Here is a 23745-nt window from a genome sequence, read left to right as displayed (position 1 = left end):
CAGTGAATAGACGTTTATGAGAGAGCTGGAAAAAGTTATGCGTAAGTGTCTGAGACTGCAGGTCAGAAAATTAAAAAGAAATGGCAAATATGCAAAAAACAAAAATAGCAGTAACATCTATCCAGCCTGCCTTAGCATCTCATCCTGTGTATTTTTTTCTAATATAGCACCATATGTATGAGTGAACTGAGATGGCATATGGCAGTTCAGTTTGACATTTGCACTGAATGACATTACAAGTTCAGCATTGTGAAATTAATGAGAGAGCATCAGTGATTTAATGAATTTGGACTGTGGTGTGCAGTTGTGGCTCATGGCCAACCTCCTCTGTAATGGGGCGCCAGCTACGACCGGGTCTCAGTCCCTCTTCAGACTACTCAATAAGGCTGAACCTCACACCTTAATGACTGTCGACTCTATTCCTCAGTCGGATGATCAGCTCCAAGGCTCTCTGTAGCATCTGTACTCAGAGGACAGGGCTCACCTTTTAACTAAGAACCTCAAACTTTACAGAGTTGGCTCAAAGTCAGGCTTGAAAATCTGTTAGCATTGCTGAATTCAGCCACACCACAGCAGAGCTACATTAACCCTTTAATGGCAGTGTCATCTTCAACCTGGCTGCTAATAACCTGCACTGCTGCTGAGTTAGTCTTCATTTTATGAGCCGCTGAGTGATAACACATGTGACATATGACAAATACTGACAGCCTTGATCTAAATTTGTCGCAAAGAATTCCCAGTTTTAGATTTTGGTGCACAAATTTTTAATACTGATGAGAAAAGCCTCTGGCATATTTGTTATTCCGTCTGACTGACCTTGAAAAGTTGGTTGAGAGAGCAGCTTTAATGCTAAATTGGTTATAAAAATCATAAATCTTCTTAACATCAGCCTCTAAAATATAATGTAGTTATATTATGGACACTCTTGAAATTCATCAGATTACTGCACTGACACATGTAAAAAAAAAAAAAACAAAGCATGAAGCTCCAATACTTATTTTAAAAATGAAAAATAATACATCTCACAGATCTTATCACAATCTGATGCGTCATTCATGTGCAGTAGGCTTCCTCAGGACAAACAGGCGCCTAATCAGGCTGCACAAACAGAGAATTGTGTTTACCCTGCTGCAGAATGTGCATATTTTACCTATTTCTGTGGTTCACCCAAACAGACAGCAACAACGGCTTTCTACCAAGCAGCTGTTCTTCTCTCCCTGCTGAAACTCTCACTGGGGCGTCATTGTTGCAAAGCACATTTTCTTTCATCAGCTTTTGAACAAAGCATCAGTTTATAGAGTGCTTCTCAAATGAGACTAATTTCAACTGTCATACGACATATTGTAACAAAAATATCCTGTTTAGCTACTTTAGTAAACCAACTAGTTAAAATTAAAATTGTCAATCCTTAATAAAATCACATCTAATGCATTATTTGACTATTTTCCTGGTGCCCCAAAGCATTAAAAATTCAAGTAGGCAATCACAGAAATGCAGAGAAAATTATATGGTATAAGACAGTTCCTAAGATTTATATTAGCAGCTAAAAATGGCTCGCTGTTGTACCTGTCAGTACTGGTAAATTACATGTTTTGTGTGTAATTATATTATAAAAGGTATTGTTCTTGATTTGGTGGTTTTAAAACAAAGTCTTCTAACTTTTTCTCTCTGTGGTTTGATCTGTTAAGACTTCATGTGATTTTAAGTAACAAAGGGAGCTGAAAACAATCTTATTGAAATCACATTTTGTCAGCAGTCTGCAATTTCTATTTAACCATAACAATAATTATCCACATACAAAAAAGTAATCTTCATAGTAAATGAAAAATCATATGGTTAACATCTTTTTTTCTTCTTCTTTTAATCTCTCTCTTTCTCCAGTTAGTCTTCAGTCCTAATAATCACTGTGCTTTTAACTATATGACTCCAAGACCAGCATTTCTCTCATTCTTTTTCTGGTTAAACTGGCTGTGCAACAAGTTTTTAGCAGATTATCTTGCTGGGTCAGCAACTGTTTTATTTAGCACGTAACCTCTATCGCTGTGTTGGATAATCATTAAGCCACTGCTCAGTTGGTCAGGTACTGCTCAGAGCAGAGCAACGTGCTGGTTGCTGCAGCAATATTTTGTTCTCAGAGAATTTTTCAAAACACATGAAACTGGCTTATCTTTTTCTGCTGGCTTTTTAAATAAAATGCATGCTTCTATTTGTGGTTTAACATTTCTTAAATGTTGTAGCTTCTAATGAAGCTCAAGTGGATGAAATTCCATAAAATGAGTTTCTTCACCTCATAATCAGGTTTCATTTTGCACAGCACTCTAGTTACCACATGTAACCGTATTGAATAAAACAGATCATAATCAGGATCAACACTTTTAACTCAACTTAAATTTAGTGTTAGTTTGATTAATTGTTTATTTCCCAAGTATGGGAGCAAACAGCTCTGGTGAACAGTAACTCATCACAGATGAAAGCATAGCCTGAATGCAACATACTAACATTGGCTCAGTTCTGCTACATTATTAATAAGCTTCTTATAAAGAACATCTAATAGTGTTCCTTTTTTGATGTGCAAACCAGACTTTGTGCAACCAAATAAACCACTAGTTTCTCATCCTTTGAAAACTCCAACGTAAGTGTGCTATTTAAAAAATAGTTCAGGACCAGACCTAAAAAGGGAAATAAGGGAATGAACACTTGGATTAGTGAGCCATCATGCCAAACACTGAGCATGAGAGTCATATTTGGGCCAGGATGACTTATGGGATGGACAGATGTCTAAGATTAGTGAGAGAGATGAGGATTAAATATAAGGCGATGGAAATAGGGAAGAAAAGAGTGGAGCGCAACACACAGGAAAAGAAACCTATTTAAACAGCGTGTACAAGCCCACATCAAACACACAACCGGGAGAAGAAGATTGCTGAGTGGGAGTCATCTCATTCCTCTCCCCTCTTCCTGCAGTGCTTCCTGCAGCCCCCGTTTTTGCTCTGTTCTCGTTCTACTGTCTTCCTCTGCGCCATCTAAATATTTTATATGTAGCCTGGTGTTGTTTTAGGGATCTGTCCCTACTCTTTGATCAGACAGACTGTCATTGATTTGTTGCTGAAGCAGAGTAAGGCATTGACTGTTTCATCGCAGAGGAAGAGGCAATCAAGACAGGCTGACTGAGCAAAGACAAATCAATAAATAATGCATCATCAGCTTGTCTTCAGATGTTTTATCAATCATTAAAGGCCCAATACAATGCAGTCCCACCGTTACATACTGTTACCAGTGACACAAATGTTGCTCCAGTTTGTGTGTACATGCTATTGTAATTGGTGTTCCAGTCTCATATCAGATTTCTTGTTAGATATATACTGTATATTTACTGTAAGCCAAAAAAAAAAATTCCATAAATATATTTTGCTTTAACAGTTAGGTGCAATACTCTACAGCACCCTGTATATTGTACCTCTTGAAAGTACTTTTTGGAAATACTAAAAATCAAATAGGAAATTCAGAAGTAATTATTGAAGGACAGTTTTCCGAGTCAGGGAAGATGAGCTGTATTCTACATAATCATATCAGCTCTTGTTGCATTACTGAGCCAAAACCCACTGTCGCTCCAGCTTTGATGTTCAAACTGCAGTCCTGCACAGCCAAGCAAAAAGTGTTCTGAAAACGGGGCCTAAAATCTGGGAGTGAGAGGAAACGTTGCTGCTGCCATAATCCTATGGGTAATCGTTTACATTTGATCACCATGCATGAATATGAATGCTGCTCTGCGTGTCCTTGAAAAATTCCCCATCTTACAGTCAGTTGCTCTGGCAGAGGGACTGATGTGAACATTTTATGCACTTCTTCCAGAACATGACAGCTATTCAAACGACTTACTCCGACCTCCAGCAAATCGACTTGTGTGAAACAGAGTCACAAGTGGCGCACATTTAAATTTACTCAGTGTTCTGTTGCGAAAACAAACACAAGGGATAAAAAAAGAGGGATGAAAACGAGAGGGCGCTACAGTGCCTAACAATGGCAAGTAGAAGATTACAGATGGTTGGCTGTGGAGGGTGGTGGGGTGCTCGTTTATGTTTCCAGGCTCATTTTAGTGTAATTTTCTCCCTTTATCCATGGGCATGCAGCCTGTGAAGGGACAGAATTAGGCGTGCAGCCTTGTGATGGACAAAAAGAGGAAGTCCAAGCAGTGCGGACATGAAGGCAGAAAGGAGACGTGACAGAATTCTGGAAGGCTACTGCTAATCCTTGGCACAGACAAAGAGAGACTGTTTGCTGAAGCATGCATGCATGCACAGACAATGATGAACTGCACAATGGTTTGGATAATTTGTTCTAAATTATGAATCTGAACTTCTGTAATAGATAGAAAAGTACTGTGCTTTCAAATTAGCTGTCGTGAGTCAAGGTTATAGGATTTATTACTTCAATTCACACCAAGCTTAAATTTCCATTCCACCATGCAAAGATAAGGAAAGTTCTGATGTGCCATATACCAAAGAGTGTTGTCTCTTTGCTGTTATCGAAATTCCATTTTTTTTAAAAAAAAGGGAAAGAGGGGATCCAATAAATGGACCAAGAAACTTAAAAGTGGCAATGTAATTTTGCCTCTGAAATGGTCATAAATTGTAGGAACAAGCTATTTTTAACTGGTGCCCCATTTCTTTAAATGTGTTAACTGACAGAAGTGCAGTTGGAATTGGCCCAGTAGAGTAGGGATCCCAGCAGAGTAGTATGAAGTTAGATTAAGGATAACACCCTCCTCTTAAACAGAATTCATGTTTTCACTGCGATTTTGCAGTTCAGAACATGAACAAGTCTCTCCAGAGTCCACACTCAGCGTTTAAGCTCTTTTCAGTGATGTCCTCAAGAGGTAAGGCCTGGAGTTGCTCTATTAACAATAGATGGGGAAGAACTTTATGGGGCGATGTGGTAGAGCTCAGGCTGATTCCTCAGGAGTATAAAAGGTGTACATTGTTCTCATTGAAAAGATGCACCAGCGTAGAAATTGATTTATAATTCATCCTAGGATTTCATTTTTGACTTTCATAGCACCAATGCAACACTAGATGTAGTTAATCATCAGGCCAACACTCCAAAGTAATCATGATTACATTATTTCATTTACTTTTTGATATAATAGCATCCCTGCTTCAACCCTTGAAGCTGTAGTGGTTTCAACAAAGACATCCAAGTGGCCTGAGTGTATGAGAGAGTATAGACTGAGTGGGAAGAGATTGACGAATATACAGTTAGTGTATAGAGGTGCAAATGTAATCTCTTTTTTGGGACCTGCAGCAATAAAATCGGATACTAAAATCACCTGAAATGACTTCACACACATGCTATCTGTTCATAATGTGGGAATTAACACTTTGGTATAACTGAAACCAGAAACGTAAGACTCACGAGTCATAACAGTACCTGGTTCCCATGAGTCAAACCAAGGACAAAAAGCCCCAAGCGAATGTGTCACAATGCAACCCATTACCCACCCGGTCACATTTTTGATGTATAAGCTTCTAAAGAGTCGAGCATGAAACAGGCCCTTTGTGCAGAACAAAGTTTTACAGAGAACAGTGGCATAATATCTGGTGGGTATTCCCCTTGAGTCAGAGAATGTCACACATGCACATTAGAGACACACAGACACAGAGATGGACACAAAGACACCCACACAGGGGCCATGCAACTGGATGCATGTGCAGACACTCTCTCCACTTCCAACTTTAATGTACTCTCTCATACACGCACATGCACACACATTTTTTTCTCCCCTCCACTCTCTTGTGACAGAATATGCCCTTTGTTCATGTTCTGAGGGAGCGCTGGGGAGCTTGGGCTGCGGGGGCTCTGGGAACGGACATGAATAAATGGACTGTCCTTCATAGCAGCATGAGCAGAGCAGCCAAACACCCCGAGTAGAAGATCTTACATCCATTATCAAAGGGCCTTTTAAAAAAGGCTACAGCTACAACTATGGCACATTTGAAGCGATAGCTACCCACATCCATGTCCAAGCCCACATGTATTTGCACAATCATTTGGTATATGCATGTGCAGAAATGCACAAATTCCACAGAAATGTACCACTTTTTTTACATGCAAATTACAGCAAACAATTGAATGAACAGTAGACCTAGGCCATGGAGAAATATTGAAAAGGGGTCTTTGAGAACAGAAAATTAATATTTGATTTAAAAGCTGCTGCTTTGGAGAAAGTGCTGTCTTGTATGCCTAGATGTGAAATGAATATATTACTAGAACTGTCTGCCCACTTTGAGTTAAATGCTTAAAGTGAAAGACTAAATTGTGTATAGGCTACAAAATGAATGAAAGAATATATGAACATGTTCTTTTTGTGATTAATTTCCCCACAGGGCCTGCTTTTTTCACAGCAATGGCTCAAAGTGGGCTGTTAATCTTAACATGCCAATGTCGCAGACTAGCATGTTGGAAATGTTGAAGCCATTAATCCCCATTAATACTGATGTGTCATAGAGTCTGACTAGGCATCCACATCACGCAATGGGAAAGTAAAGCTCTTCTGCAGGTACAATTGTTCTGGCGTACTTCAAATTACAGCAATCCACAGTCTGCTACAAAATAGTGCCTCTAGGACACCATGAAACTATGATTAAGTTACTGTCATCAAGGATATAAACTGAATCCCAGAGGTGTTAACTAGGCTACACTTTACAAGGAAGCACTTGAACACAGCTTTTTAGTTAAAAGAGAACAAATATTACAAGCTAGACATTTTACTTGGCAAAAACATTAAATGAGAAACATTCTTCTGTCACTAATACATATGTACTATATTTCATAGCTCCTACCTAAATGACAATATAGACAAGTAATATAGACAGCAATAAGTGTTACCCGAGATGGAATTAAATTCATTTTACTTAGTTCTAGATCTGTCTAATTACTATTTGTGACCACAGATAGCTCTATCCCAAAGACAGAATGATTGGATCACAGGGTCTTACTCTTGGTTCTCTATGTCTGGATTTGGGAGAGATTTGTTCATGATCACAACTATTGATCAGACTGTCCGAGACCATCAGAGGAACGACAGGAATTTTAAAAGCTGAGTCAGATAATGCAGCAGTTTTACCTGTAGTAAATGTTTGAATGGTTTGAATTTGAATATTTGAAGGACTTTATACCACAGCAACACACATTTATTTGTCTTGGTCTCTGGTGAGGGTGAATTTGGTGAAGAGGTTGAGCGATTGTTGATGTTGAGAAGTCTCTGCTTTTTAAATTAAGTTTCCATCATCAATCTAATCCATGGCTTTTCTCCTCGGGGGTACTGGGTTCTATGTTTGCATTAAAAATCACACCCAGTGAAGCTTTACATTAGACACTATTTTCATTCCTTGTTAGAAGTGGAGAAACTGCCATGTCATAGTTTTTTCTCTAAGGCCTTTTCAGAATACTATCATCCTTAAAATATCGCTGCGCTCGCAACTTTACTCTGAGACACCTTGAGGAGTGCAGCTGCCTTGAGCACACTTCTAATAGCCATTTGTATGGGACTTTATAAATCACTTAACCAACAATCCTCTCTGTTAGTCCTCTCAGTGTAAAGTTCCTTGTTGTGAGCCATCGCTGACTGAAACAAAATCAATTACTGATTTTTCTTAATTCTGTGGAGAGTGGATAAGCTGTCCTTGTGTTTTGTATCAGTTCTAGTGGCCTTGTTGTTGGCCTGTTAAGTATCATCAGCCAACACACACATGTAGACACAGACATACACATGAACACACTGCCAAATAACTCTCTTGACTATGAAGTGCACTAATTAGTGTGGATAAACATTGGAGTTGATGCTTGTTTACAGCTAATGAGCTTCCACTGTGATTGGTCTGTTAGTTCCGTTTGAGAAAAGGTCACTGGGAAGCAAAACTCAATGGTTTAGCAAGTGCAGGATAGATGACCAGTTTGCTGTGAAATGATGTGATGCTATTATTTATATATATATATATGTATACCCCTGTCCATGTTTGCCTACGGGCAGCCCGGATACGCTTAATTACAACCTAATGGGTAAAGCCCAAAGCATGATTGGTCAGTCACAAAATATATAATATTCTTACTGTAGGCAGAGGTGGCTCAATACCACAATACTGAGTATGTGCTGATTCTGATACAATCAGATACAATTTATTCCCTTTCATATCTACCAAGCTGTTACAGTAATAAGCCATTCATGAGCAACTTGGATGTTCCAATGTCATAAAAATGACATCATTTGCTCTTGAGATGTTAAATGCAAAAACTGTTTTGCCTGTAGAATATAAAAACATACTGTATTCCCAGTGTCCTGTAAGACATAGTAATGTAATGGCAAACATGTTTGAGATCCATATGTCAGCTGTTAAATTCATCAACATTTTCCAAGTATTTTGAAAGGAATTCACTAACTAGCATGTACAGATGTGGCCCAGCCATTTCCTTTTCTTGGGAGCATGAATTAAATTAAGGTTGAACCACAACGTTTTCAGTCATGGAAAAGGGCTGGTCGACCATGACACATTTCACAATTTTCTCACTTATGAGCTTTGTTTTATTGCAGTTCAAGTGGAGCTTTTTGCACTTCTTCAATGCTTTCAAAGACGTTCATCGCTTTATTACTATTATGAAATACCCAGACACAGCCGACATTAGGATGGCAGAAAACTATTGTGGTTACATATCGCTACTTCTGTTTTAGGCAGGGTCACATGCCAAAAGTTTATATATTTCAATGTCTATTTGTCAATGGTTCATACCGAAATGCATGTTTTTTTCCAAGATCCTGTATTTTTGGCTATTATGATCATACTGAAAGCAAAAAAGGTACCTGCCAAAATAAAAAGACTGGGGTTCTCTCTTACCTGTACCTCATCAACTCAATTAAGGGTCTCAGAGTGCAGTGTGAACGTAAACCCGCTGACAGTCCACCCACCCCGCACGCGAGAATAAGCAAGAGGATAGCAATATGATCTTATACGCAGTAGGATACCAATGCATTTCACTGCATCTCTCTCTCCTACCTGTGGCCTTGATCAATGTTTGCTTTAAAATGTGCCCGCTACAGAAACTGGTATCAGAGAAAAGCCCTAATGTTCTACCAGAATGTAAAAGTAACACTGTTTGGGATTTGACTGAAACACACTGTCAGTGGGTTTTAGATGGTGAAATCAAATACTGAATATAGCTGCATTTGAAAAATATTCAGTATTTAGCTTTTGAAAAATATTCCTCAAGCCTAATAGCTTTTTATCATACTTCAGCACAATTGTTCATTGCAGAGATTTTTCAGTGAATCTAACAATTTGGCCGAAAAGATTTTTTGACATATTGAAGCTCAGAATGCTGCAGCTGCATCAAGGAAGGTCCTGGTAGATGACATTGATTATTACTGAGGGGAACCATATGGAAGAAAGGAGAGGAGAGCAGGAGGGGGAAAAAAGAGAAAATAGAAGGGGAAAAGGGACACTGGATGAAGACAGCACTGAGGATGAAAGTGATATTTATATGCAAAAAAAGAGAAGGAGGAGGGAGGGAAGGCAAGGCAATACATGGAGAAGAAACGAGATGAGGAGAAGAGAGGAGAGGAGAGGAGAGGAGAGAGGAGAGGAGAGAGCATCCTCTCTGTGGATGGTAAAGCTAATCCCAAGCATGGTGCAGATTAAGTGCATGACACAAAATGCACATTTATGAGGTAAAGCTGAGGAACAATCTGCTTAAAGGGATCGAGAGCAAAAACAAACACACACGTTACCTTTGGTAATATCATCCTTGATGCATAAACAGACACAAACATGCGTTGGTGAGACTTCTACAGCTCATATTAGCACAGCTCATTATTTAATGATGGTAAACTGTCATGTAGCACAGTCATGTGTAAAGTATAACACAATGACTTTATCCAGAACCACAGAATAAGTGTAGTTGTTCTCTTAATTGAGTAAAAAAAACAGCAATACTGTTCCAATGCTGTTAAATGTTCAGAGACTATTGAAAACACAGAAATAAGGTAGTAGTTTGCAAAGGAAAACAATGACATACTCAACCACGGTTACACACACACACACATACAAACACACATATAGGATAATAGATTCCAATTCCTCATTATAAAACATATGGAAATGCTCCCTAATTGCCCTCTATACATGACACAACAAAATCATGTATGTGATATTGTGTGTATGAGTGAGGGCGAGTGGGTGAGAGAGAGAGGCAATAACATTTCCAAGGGATTATATATCCATAGTGCCATCTAGTGTCTCTTGGAAAAACACACATAAACACACATGAGATTCCAGTAGCGATTGTGCCGCAGATGGTAGATTGCCTTACAGAAGTAAAGCCTTTTCATGAAAATACATTACAGAAGCTAAAATGAAGTCATTACTATATTCCCTATTCCCCTTAAAGGTCTTCATAGGGTGTTCTTTCATATTTCCATTATTCCTACGCAAGAACTCCACAGGGGATTTATGAGCTGATGACAAATGTATACAGTAATGGAACAAGTGTATATATTATGTGCTAAAATTCCACTAAAGTGTGTATACAGAAAAATAAATGAGAGAAAAATAAAGCTCAAACCATGAGAGCAGGGAAACAATAGAGAATAGATGCATGGCTTTTGACTGAAAAGGGAGAGCCATAGTCAGTTCTCATAAGAGATTAACTACATATTACAATTAATAATTAACAACAACATGTTCGTAAAATGATTCATAACATAATAAATTATTAATCAAATCATAAACCTACTCATTATGTCAGTAAGAATGTCTTGTTATTTGATCTGTGTGTGGTAATGATAATTACACTGATCATTTATTATGATTAGTTATGGCCATTGTATAAATATTTCAGAGCAGTCTGCTTTAAATGGAATCTTAGAAAAGATACAAAAAGTGTGTAATCACATCACACATTTGTTGAAAATAAATGTGTATTTAATCTTGTAAAATACAGATGCTGTAAAAAGTGTTTAGAGCTGCAAACGTGAAAACTGTCATAAACAAGTTGTAGGTTGGATGATAGCGTCAGTCGGTAAAGCGGCAAAAAAAGGTATTTATTTGTGACAAGTAATTTATTGTCTTGTCTCCGTAAAAAAAACATAACACATAAGTGACACATAAGTAGACCATGACCTACAGTATATGACTATTGCACGTTAATACTGTCTCATGGTGACTGTAGAGTGATTATAAAGAATTTACTTTTTTAGGTATACATCTGAATCACTCCACTCACTGTTACACACTAATTAAAACATCATAAGACCGAGGATTGGATTCTAACGAGTCACTCGCGGCCATGAAAAATTAATTTCCAATTACATTTGGACATAGTACTGTCAGATATGCCTAATCGTTTAAATATTTTTCTCACCATGATAGGAATGTTTCTGTCAACCTACATTTTAGCGCAATGTATCGTGACAGAACGCTTCCTCTGATGTCACTCACACATGCACAGATGTGTGCATGCATACATGCCTACACAGGTTTAAAAGATGGCTTGTTACAAGCTGTTATAGAGGCTTCACATTAACATTTCAGCTATCAGCTATATCAGTAAGTGAAAGACAAAAATTCCTGATAGACCACTGAAACTGATAAAATGCTCCGCTTTCTGTTCTATTCCACTATTGAATAGCAGTGCTATAGGAGCTGTTGTTGCTGAAATTCAATATACTCCAGCTGCCAGGAGCCATGTCTTACAAAACCCATTATGAAACAAGCCTCTTCTTAAGGCCACAGCTTTGAATGCCTGTGTGTGTATACTTTAATTGCTGCTGAGCACATTGGGCTTATGGGAGGGTATGCAATAGGTACCAAACTGTCCCTTATCCCCTGGGCTTCCTCTTCTTCCTATCAGAGTTATCCCTACTCATCTGCTTCTCCCTCCATCTGTCTCATCTGCCCTCTCTCTCCTCAGCTGAGTCACTCTCCTGTCTCAACTCAACTCTCCTTATACAGTATTTAAATAACTTTAATAGCAGGACTGTTTTTAGCCAAATTAAATGCTTTTGAAAAACTCTCACTTCTTTATGGGCTTGATTTTAATCATTAGAGTTACATAGATATGTCATGGAAAGGTAATTTACTAGTGGCTATTCAGTTGGTATCTACAGATAGTATAGGACAACAGTGGCATGTCTGTACTAGAAATGCTGGTATCAGCGATAACTTTAGTTTCATATGTATAATGAAAATAGGATTTCAGGTTTTCACTAGTAAAGAATTAGATTTGTGATTCTAAATTCTCTCAATTAGATTTTGTGCCTCTACCTATTCATGTAACATGCAACATTTTTTTTTTTTTTTTAGATACAGAGCTCCTCTTTATGCTCTTCGTATCATGAGGTGGAACCCAAAATGGGTCACAGAGATGTTTTTAGTAGATCTAAGTAAGAGAAAGACAGACTCCAATTTGATTCTCTAGCTAGAAAAACTCCCACTTGATTCTGTGGCTGAATTTTTGTTTTGACTGCATGCTCCGAGCCATTTTATGTTCTTCCTTTTTCCCCTTGTGCAGTTTCCTTGAGCATCTTGAAAGAGATTTCAAAAATGTCATTAATTATTAGCATCTCCCTTGTCAGAGGCGTGCAGTGAGAGAGATAGAGAATAGGCCTGCATCTCTTGTGGGCTGGCAGTGATTGGTAAACATAAAAATATTACCCTAATTCAAGAATAAAATAAACTCATCCCACCAGGGCATATTTCAAACTGTCACTGCAAGATGCTGAGGAAAAAACATACTTCAAATGGAGGCCAGAAAGGGAATGTGAGAAAACCTTATCTGAATGTTACATCAAACTTTGATATGCCAAAGGAGGCTGCGAACAACTGCAAGCTATTACAGGAGAAGCAAATACTGGAAGGCATATCTGTTTTGATCCATTCAGGTTGATTCACTTTGATAAGTGCTGAAACCTTAAATTCTGTTTAGTCTTTGGAAACTAGAGACTAATTTTACAATTTTGTTCCCAAGAAAAACAAACTTAAAACCACCAACATTCACATAACTGTCAAAATCACACACAGACACACGAAATGAGGCAAAAGGTAACTTGAGAAACTCGAGTTTGGGCTGTTTGCAGTATGCAACTTTACAATTGGATCTCCACCTCAAGAGTAGAAAAACCACAAATTCTCTCCAGCTATTTTAAATTTTCAGCAATGTTCAATCCATATTGTTACATCTGTGACAGTGATTTTTCAGAGGATGCTGTCAACAAATAGTTTGGTAAGCTCTCTTGATTATGATACCTGCCCTGTTAGCATAATTTAGCTAAAGTAGCTAATGTTAGCCCAAGTGTGCACTGCTCAGTGTTCCTGGTAAGCTAGCGTTCATTTCGGTCTGAGTTAGTGGGGCGTCTTTCCAGAGTGTGAAAGGCAACACTCAGGTCCTGGCTCCAAACAAAGAAGATGGCATCGACCCTAAGCTGCAACCTTGGGCTTCAAACCAGCTCCAATGCAAACCAATGTCACAGCTTACTACATCTATCTTTATATACAGTCTATGTCATAACCACCCCAACAGCTACAAAAAGAGACACGTGGGTTCATCATGTCACGTTAGTAATTCAACTTTCTGTAATCTCAAGCTGTTATTTGAGACAATAAAGGAGCAAATTGCCAACTGCATCTTCAAGTAACAATACAGTACAGAATCTGTAGGTGCTTTTTGACACAGAATTTCTTGTAAAATGTTCTGTGTGAATTTTAAATGGCTCATTGACTAGCTGATCGATCATAAGTCAGGTCAGAGTGCCATGCTGAGGCAGTGTTTTTGCTTGCTCTATACTTGCATGTTTTCTCACTGTTATGCTCTTGTGATGGGGACAACAGTTTCGGTAAGAAATACTGAAAAAAAAAGTATTTGATGGCACCCGGAGAGCAAGTACGAACAAACCGCACACACACTACCACAAACTGGCCAGTGGGAAAAAGAGTGGGAACATGTCTTTGAAGACAAAGTCTCACAAGTGAAGCCACATCATTCTGTGAGAAAGGTACAACCAGCAGTCAGTGAGGGGGCAGAGAGATCATTCTGCCTCTGGACCACGGTTTACATACAAAGCAGTAAGGATCTAATTACAAGGCAGAGTCAGGCCAGATACTGTATGACAGACTCCATTTGAGGGCACAGACAAGGTCCCGAGGGAAAGACAAGAGAAACTCAAGCTCGATATGCTGTCCGCTTCTCTTTTTAATGCTGTCACTCTGAAGAGATTACTTGTCCAAAAGAATTGATGGCTTTATCCAGATTTACAGGAACAACTTTACAATCTTGCTGTTAAAATTCTGTGTAGAACTTGAAAAATGTTTGGTATCTTTGATTTTCTCTTTGATGGTGTTTTTGAACATAAAATATAAAAACATCAGATTGGGTAATTCACAAATGAAACATGAAAATGTTTAATGGTTAATAGTTAATTTAGATATCAATACAACCTAAGTACCTCCTGTTAGTGTGAGTCTTACACACTCATAAGAAGCTACACTTTATATGAAAAAGGATCCTACTATTTGCTTAAGTTATCAAATCTATAAAGGACCTGTGCACAGTGTAATAGGTTATATGGCTCCATACATGTGCAAGCAATCTGAAGACATTACAGTTCAATTTGACATTTTACTGACCAAACAATGAATCCAAAAGAAGGGTTCAAGGGTTTAAGGGAGCAGTTACTTTAGCCATTAATCGACAAATGAAAGAGTGATGAAAATAATTATTTTTTGCTGATATATTCCATAAATATGTAAGTTTTTGTGAACATTACAATGAATTGCTCCTGGTATATGTGAATACTGACTTACAGGGACAGATTTAACTCTGACAGACCAATCCAAGATTCTGTTCACTTTTGGGATTCACACCAGGGTTTTTTTATTATATATGGATATAGCAGACATTAATATGAAGATTAACGGCAAGTACCAGCAGTAATGTGGCGATCAAATAATCACAAGCGCGTAAAACGAGTGTCAGATCCAGTCAGAAAAATTCATTTCAACTGCTTCAAGCAATGTTGGGGAGAAAAAGGATTTTTTATACCACTGCCTGCAGGAGATGAGATGAATGGGAATGTGTAAAATCTATATGGATACCAAAGAATATCACAAGGAAAATAGCCTTTAAGCAATCCATTTGGGTCTCTCAACTCAAATGTGAATGTGTAAAGGGTGAGATTATGTAGTTGCACAGGCAGCGGTGCTGATAAAATTTTAAAAAACATAAAGGCTCCGCTTCATTATCTCAACCCATTCAAACACAATCATCATCACCATAGTTTTATATCTCAGCACATATGAAAGACAGACAACACCCAGAAACATTCAGAGTGGTGTATGGTGTTTGTCTGATAACCAAAGACACAAACACACTGGTAGAATGAAAGCGCTTTTTTAATCTTAGATCATATCCTCGACACAGCTGCAGAATGCCTGGGGTGGTGGTGGGGTGGGGTTGGGACATATGGGCTGCCTGCGTTTTCCCAGGATGCTTAGGCTGCATGGTTTATGTGAGTTTGCTTTTGTTAGTGTTTTCTAAGGATAGGTTTCCTTTCTCATTGGTTGAGGAATTAAACCGTGGGATCAGAAAAAAAGCCATGATGCAACAGCAGAAGTCTTCATTTTGTGCGTGAAAAACCCAGGGGTGGTGGTAGTGGAGGAAGGCATGCTTGACTGTTTTTTCAGATGTGATCACAGCTGACCTGACCACTCTTAGGGGACGGACAGCGAGGCCATTAGATCCTTTACTCATAAAGTACCATCATCTTTGATTCATAAGAATCAATCAGAGTTTGAAAGTTTTAAACATGGATCAAAGCTTTTATCCACTTTTATCCACTTATCCAAATTTTTCATCTATACACTTTTAACCTACCTTACTGTGACTTATTTTTGATCAAGAGGTCAACTCCTTAACTCCAAGATAAGGGGATTCTTACAATAAAAGCAATAATCTGGCTAGTACAGCCTTTAAGTCCTTCACATTTGGGTTCCTCAAAATACATTTAAGTATAATCATGGAGCTATAATTATGCAAGCAGAATCATTCGATTACATGCAATGCAGACTACACAGAGAAAGCAGATTGCAATTATATGGCTTTTAACAGCCCTTGTTGTCACTGTACTTACGGTTCAGTATTCTGTGAAACCATACTGCACACTCATTATTCATTAATGTAAATTTACAAGACACGTTGATTAGAAGCGCCTCCGCCTCCAGAGATACAGAAGGGCAGCAGTTAAACGAGAACGACTGGTCTGTCCAATGTTATGGCAGCCGAATTTGCTGATGATGAAGGTTAAGCAATTAGCAGGGGTCACTGAAAAAAAAAACATACATGACCTTCTAATTTAGCACCGTATGCTTGTGACAAATTGTTCCTTCCCTATAAACCTAATAATTAACATTTCTATCGACACAGCTGAGGACATGTAACAGTTAATCTGTCTGGAAACTGGCAGCAGTGTGTGGAAAACAGATAGGGCCTGCTAGGAAGATGATTAGAAAACTACAAAGGAAAGATTTAGATCATGTTTGTAGGCGGGGTGTGTGTGTGTGTATGTGTGTCGAATGAATTGGAATGAGAAAGCGTGGTGTACAATAAGCGGGAAAGGCAGAGGGGAGGAGGTGATAGAGAGAGAGGAGCAGGACGGGGAATTGAGTATGCTCATACATGTTTGTGGAAATCCTTACATTGCAGTTTGGCAGCAGAGGTCAGTGAGACAGTGAAAGGTTAGGAGTAATTTATCACAGTGAATTAAGTAAAGAAGATGTCACTGTTCCACTGCCTCCTCCCCCGCTGTGATTATACGTAGAACAAGTGGTGACAGAGGACATCCAGAGGTCGCTGTCATCTTCGATTCAGCTTCCACTCAAACTACCGCAGCCTCTACACCCTCCACAGAAAAAGCCAGTAATATCTCATCATCAGGTGCATATCATCTTCTAGTTCTGTGGCATCGAAAAGGAAGAGAGGATTTCTACGATCAAGGACAATTTCCAACAAGATGTTTTGACTACAAGGATCATTATTGCTCCACTGATGCGAAAACTGCAAAATGCGAAAAGTCTTTCATATTTCTTCAAAATACTTTATGCAGTACATAAATAATGATTTCATATACAGATTCAGCTCGCACTGAAGACAGCTTTAAGTAAAGGCAAGGTGTAAAAAATTGGATTAAGCTTATTCCAAACAGGCTATATTGGAGGTTTGTTCCATATTTGTGCACTGTCAGAAGAAAAATACCTTATGCAAAATAATGTCTAAATTCTCTATGGAACATCTCAATCTAAAGCAATCAAAAGGACATTTGCTCACAAAACCCTGGCATTTCTCAGGAGGGGATAATCCGTGTTATTGTAGATTTAAGTAAAGCAATCATCAGGTATAGAAGCAGTTGGGAATGAAACCTTTTCATTTCTTAACAGCTGAAGGCCGCAGAGTATTAATGGTAAGAATGGCTCGCAGCTGTTTTCCTCTCATGGGTAAACACAATTTGGATAGTTTAGGATTATTTCAAGCAAGTCCCTGCTGAGCATCACAACATCAGTCAACATCTCTGCCCTTTCTATTGGATCATTCATGCACAGCTTCACCCTCCCTGTTCTGAATGCAGGACATGTTGCCTCAGTCATGCAATCTGCCTCTAATAACATTACCCCAGGGGGAGAAAGGCGATATCATCACCGGGACTTTGTGTCATTCGGCTGGTACTGTGAATGCAAAGACAATAGAAATCAAGACAATAAAAGACTCTTATTAAACTTTCACATGCTTACTAGGATATGAAAAATGTAATTGTATATATGTTTTCATATGTTAAAAATATATATGCATGTGTATGAAAGGATTCTTTCTATATTTTTCAAAACGTCCCAATAAATCCCCATTTTTATTCAAGAAAACTTGTATTTGTAATGTATTTGATCAACTTTCTTAGATATATACTCAGTTGCCAGTTTATTATACCTAGCTATTGAGAGGTATAATGTTCAACTTCTGTTTTCTAAAGGTATTAATTCAACTTTATGGATATTTTAGAGGCTGTAGTTTGTGGTGCTGTTGAATAATATTCCTTTATTCTGACAGATGTTTCTTACGTTTCATCTGCCTCATTAATATCGATGAGTGGAAAAACACCTCTCAGATTATAACCGAATTCAACTGCAGGATTTATTGCAGGGTTGTTGTATTAGACTGCATTAGTTTTAGCTCGGTGTACCTACTCAAATCAAATACATATGTTAATATATTTGATCTACAAATAAAACTACATTCACGTAAGTTATATATGTAATTATATATCGTTTGATAAACAGGTGAAAAATCTGTCTCTCAACAGATCATATATCCTCTAGCAGCTTCACAAACTTAATATTTTGTTATGTTGTATTGAAAGACTCAATCAATTTGGCGATGCCATTCCTGTATTTTGTATATTTTGGTGTTGGAGATGGATATCATACCTTAAGAAATTAAATATAGCAAAATCTTTCAGCTCACTTTATACTTTACTGTATTTGAGGCAAGAACTACTAATGTACACACCAACTGCAGTTAGAATCCGTGAACCATAAAAATTGCATAGCCAACCATGTGTCAGTGCTTTTGCTGTCCCTCTTTGGGGGGAGGGGACAAGTTGTCGTGTGTGTGTGTGTCTGTGTGTTGGGGTATTGAATACACATGTACATGGAGGGCATGGAGGAGACAACAGTGTCCCGAAGGATTTATTTGAAAAGAGCCTCCCATGACCTGGCTTGATCTTGTCCCTTCATTCTTTGGTGGGGGTTGCGGATGCGTGTGTGTGCATGCTCAGTGTTGGGGATTTGCAGATCTTTCTAGCGGCTGTCCCCCCGAGGATAGGGCTGCACTCCCACCGATGGCTCATAGCGCTAATCTGACTGACAGCTTGGTCCAGCTCTCAGCCAAGAAACAGCCCACCAGCAAAGTCCAAATACCTGACTGCTGAAGAATCTTATCTGCTATGTGATGACAGAGGAGAGGCTGCTCTCCCCACACAAGCAAATGCTAAACCGCCTGTCTCACTCTCTGCCTCTTTATCTGTCTGCTTACTGTTTGTCAGCACAACACTGTGAGACCTACACTTCTTCGGACTCGGCTGGATGTGACAGTTTGACAGACTGTCACAGCAGCAAACTAAAAGGCAGTGGGATATCATAGCACCCTTCTCCAGGCATTTGGAAACCTTCACCCTTGATGCTTCATTTTAGTTTACATACATTTAAATGCATGCATTTTTCTGCATTATTTCATATGCTTTGCATGAATACAAATTGTACTTTATTCACTATAAACATGTCTCTAACACTCTGGCATTACTGCATGTTGCTGCATGTCTCTTTCTAAATAATGAATAAACCAAAATGGAGGTGAGTTGACATCATGGTTGAATTTAATTTCCCTTAAAGCTTGATCTGACAAAACACAGATTCATTTTTGTGCTCCTGTTACTGTGTGTACCATTAATAAACTCCTGCCACGTCAGTAAACAGCCCCCACAGGCCATCTGCCTTATTTCTTCCTCCTTCAGAGCCTGTTTAGCTATGATGCCCACTCATCAATCAGTGGGGCTGTTCCACAAGCCATCCAACTCAACTTGAACTAGATGACCTCATAATTGAATATTAAACCCCCCGATGAGTGGTGAGGCAAGCCACTGTGATGCCGACTGGAGGCGGTAAAGCGTTGTGCTAGCAGAGACTCGTGTGGTGCTGTTTAATGCAGTGTCAGTAGCATCTTGCCTACCCTGAGGTTATTCTGTCACACTTCCATAATTTCAATCTTTTCAATAAGAAAAGCATCTAAACACACCCACACTCAAACACAGGTCCACAGATGCAAGCAGGCATGGATGTAGGCTACTTGGCACGTACGCATGCAAACACAGCCGGTTTTACGTAAATGGTTCAGTTAACATCAAGAAACAAATCTGAGTTTTATGTGTTTTTATTTTGGACTGTGTTTAATGCAGCATAATGGAGGATGACAGTGAGGGAGACAGCATGAGAGTCTGTGGACAGCAACAGATCAGAGTTAAGATTAAGGAAACTCTTCGATACAAATTTAATTGCATTTATAGGCCTACAAGCAAAATGATGAGCGCATCAGGGGTTAAGTCAGAAGGAAATGGTATTTTTCGGGTGTTTTGTCGATGTAATCTGATGAACGAAATGGATGTTCAGGAAGAACATGATGTTGGGAGGTGCTCTTGAAAAGTTCAAAGGATGCTTTGTTTACTGTTGCAAATTTGGATTATCTAAAAGTAAAAGCACTTTCAGCATGTGTCAGCAGTGTTTTTTGGAGAACCAAAAAGGGTCTTCACATCTGCTATTGACACAGTACAACAGGGAAAACCAAAATTTAGGTGAAAACCGTGACTTTTGATCAGTTTCCTGAAGATTTTTATGGCATTAATTGCCCATCTAATCACATGACAACATCCAAGTTTCACGACAAAGTTTTTTTTTTCTCCACAGGAGGCTGGAGCTCTATCCTTCCAACGAACTTTAGCAAAGCTAAAACAACATGCCAGACCCCCCCTGCTGCTTCAAGAGGCTCCCTGTGAAAGCAAGGCCAAGAGGCTGACTCTCTTAGAGAAATGCCTCATTCAGACTCAGACTGGCATCAGCTGTTGACAGACAGCCCAGAATAAAAAGATCCTCATGACTGGTGTCCTCTTTGGAGTAACTGTGAGGACAAACTGATTAAAATGTACGGACAACCTCCCTTAACAAACAAGAACGTGACCAATAGCTTTTAAAGATTAACTGTTGTGACAGGCAGTCACAGCAAAACTGGGATTAAGATAATTCCCGTTTTCATCTGAGAGTAAATGATCCCTCAAGAGTTTAGAATCTCTCTCACTCATCAACGTTTAATAGAGTAGAGTAAATCTAAAAGGAGGGAAAAGGAAAGCTAACAAATTAAATGTTTTAATCAATACTGTACTAATTATGCATGGGTATTTCACTCTATGTGGATCAGTTACATCTATAACATTTTATATTGCATGGTGGCTTTTCCAGTAGCTGGATTTACAATTTTAGCACAATCCTAGCAGTGTTACTGCTTCACATAAGATACTTCAAGTCGTCACAGCATCAAGAGCATCTAGTCTAATTTGATGGTTACATAAAGAAATATGTGGGAAAAAGATATAAGATGCACATATGTCAGCATACAGGAATCCCAACAATCCACAAATTAAACAACTTCCACTGCTCTGCAGATCACAAAATAATTATGTGACATACTAAAACACAGTACAAACATTGCCCACTTTTCAATTTTCTCCAAAGTTAAGCAATCAATTCCTTTATACAAACATTTTGTATAAGCCAGCTTTTGGTTCGCAGGAGCAGGCAGCTCCTCAACATGCTAACGAAGACGATTACTTTGGCTTCAAGTTGCAGAGAGTCATCCAGGTACACTACTGTACTGTACAGTGCGTGTTTACATTTATTCTTGGAAGTCGTTGCACCTGCAGCATCAAAATAGATTACCAACCCTCACAAGTATAATCATCCCAGCATGTAGAGGCTGTCTTCCCCTTAGAAAAAGCTCCTGCTCTTGTCATCATTAGAATGTCTTAATAATTATCATCTCAGGGTGCAACTGGGGAGAGGGAGGGCTAAAGAGAGAGAGAGAGACTGAGAGAGCAGGCAGCACCCTGTAGATGCATGATGAATGAGGGTGTCAGTTGTATTCACCCAACTAGCAGAGCTGTCTCCGGGAGGGTTGGGCCTCATGCGCTGAGACCTGTCTCATTAAGAGTGATCATGCATTAACAAGAGAGCAAGAGAGCGAGAGAGAGAGAGAGCGAGTAGGGAAATAAATCATCTTAAGTAAGATGGTGAACCACCAGTTTTTGAAGTTTAATAGCTGTCTCGAAGCATAAAACCAGTTTAACTGCTGATCAACATGTGTCTGAAGAATATCACACTTTGGAGCACACCTTGTATTTATATGAGCATACAAGGATTAGAAAGTAATTGTTTGGATGCTTAGTAATTCATTTAAATTAATTGTAATAGATTGTTTGTTCTTTAATAGTGTCAAAGTTTGAGAAGAGGTCAACACTCGCACACTGGAGCCTATTCTCTTGCTCCCCATTGTTTTGGTATCCTGCATTATTGATGTGGAGCTGACATTTTACACTCTGCTATGCTGAAGCCACTGTGCCTCCACTGTCACCTGCAGCACTGTGTCTCCACGATAACCATACTGACATAATGTCATAGATGATGTAATGATCATAAATGATGTAACCTCCCTGCGGACACTCTGTAGGATTGCTATTGTATTTGTTAATGAGCTTCACAAATCATCATCATCACTTCATGCATCTTTCAATGCCATACTATGTGCAGATGATAAAAACAACATGTGATCATTACTTTGACAACACCAATGGTCTCTATGATGACTGTTTTAGTGCTTATGGATAAGAGAAATTCTTGACCGTTGCTCTTGCTGGCATCAGGGGCGTGGCTGGTGGCAGGAAACGTGAAAATATTTTCAGCAAGTCTCATAATCATCCAGTGCCAGATAGTGCCGCTAAACGTGCCATAATGAGATCTCCCTCAGCAATGCAACCTCACATCAATATCATGCAAGTTTGAAGGTGAAACTGTCAGTCTCACACTTTGTGTAGTTTTAGCACTTTCACAGTCCTGATGGTGCATTTGCAGGCCCCTTCTGAAATAAAGATAAATGCATAAATATTAAGTCCATGATTCAACGTTTACGCACCACTTCAGAGATTTATGAGGGCACATTTGCTCTCTCGCGGTGTTTTCTAAATCACCACATCAGTCAAACACTCATTGTTTTCATCTTGCGTGTTTCTGTGCAAGAGAAAAGCTTTCCACACACTCGTAAACAGCTGATATGCTCCATTGTGCTGTTGCAACTTCAGTATCCCATGCGCAGGGTTTGCCTCGCACATTGCATTAAGTAACAGCGTGATTATTAGCCAGCGTGCATCTTCCTGTGCACGTTTACTCTCTCTATTCATTCAGAAAGCTCAGGAAAGAAGCACAGCCTACCTCGGTTCGACGTGACAGCTCCGTGTGTTGACTTGTACTACTGAAGCAGCGCCTGGCAACACTGTCACACTCGCAGTAGAGATCACAGTTGGTGCGCGCGGAAGTTTTGACGAGTCAGTGACTGAGGGATCCCACTGACTGTGCCTGACGTATTTGTGTATCACACACACATACACATACACACACTACTGTGGAGTGTATATGGCGACGCCCCAAAACAAAGCTGATCTAGTTGAGATTCACCGACGGATCATTAACGCTTGTTAAAGATGTTGCCGTTCAACTCGGCTGTGCAGAACGGTGCGCTCCATCTCCCTCCCGACGTGGTCCCAAAACTAAAGGCTCCCCGAGGACACGTGACCAACCCACGGGGACGGGAATGGCTCTCATTCCCCCACGGCAGCAGCTGGGATCGGTTACCCGCGTGCTACAAACCCGAGCTGTGTGCACCCATCCTCCTCCTCTTCCACCCGCCCTCTCATCCCCTGTGGCCTCACGGTGTCGCTGTCATGTAATTACACTAACATGCACTATAAGTAAGATCTGATGTGAGAATGCACCTGTCTCACTAATCAAATCTAAGGAATATGATTTTGCAAAATAGTTGGTAGTGATGAAACGTCAAGATTGG

At 39.3% G+C, this 23745-nt stretch overlaps 1 protein-coding gene across 1 annotated transcript in view; it reads right to left on the bottom strand.

The window, feature by feature from the left end:
• Positions 1–23600, bottom strand: part of mid2 (midline 2) — a 143990-nt gene extending 120390 nt beyond the window's left edge. The window contains exon 1 of the mRNA XM_042418711.1: positions 23115–23600. The gene's annotated coding sequence lies outside the window, so the exon portion shown is untranslated. The remainder of the gene's footprint in view (positions 1–23114) is intronic.
• Positions 23601–23745: the final 145 nt, after the last annotated feature.

Source organism: Thunnus maccoyii, chromosome 8 (genome assembly GCF_910596095.1).
Source record: "Thunnus maccoyii chromosome 8, fThuMac1.1, whole genome shotgun sequence".
NCBI classification, from domain to species: domain Eukaryota; kingdom Metazoa; phylum Chordata; class Actinopteri; order Scombriformes; family Scombridae; genus Thunnus; species Thunnus maccoyii.
The sequence above is the reverse complement of the archived record's forward strand: the minus strand, read 5'-3'. Positions and strand labels throughout refer to the sequence as shown.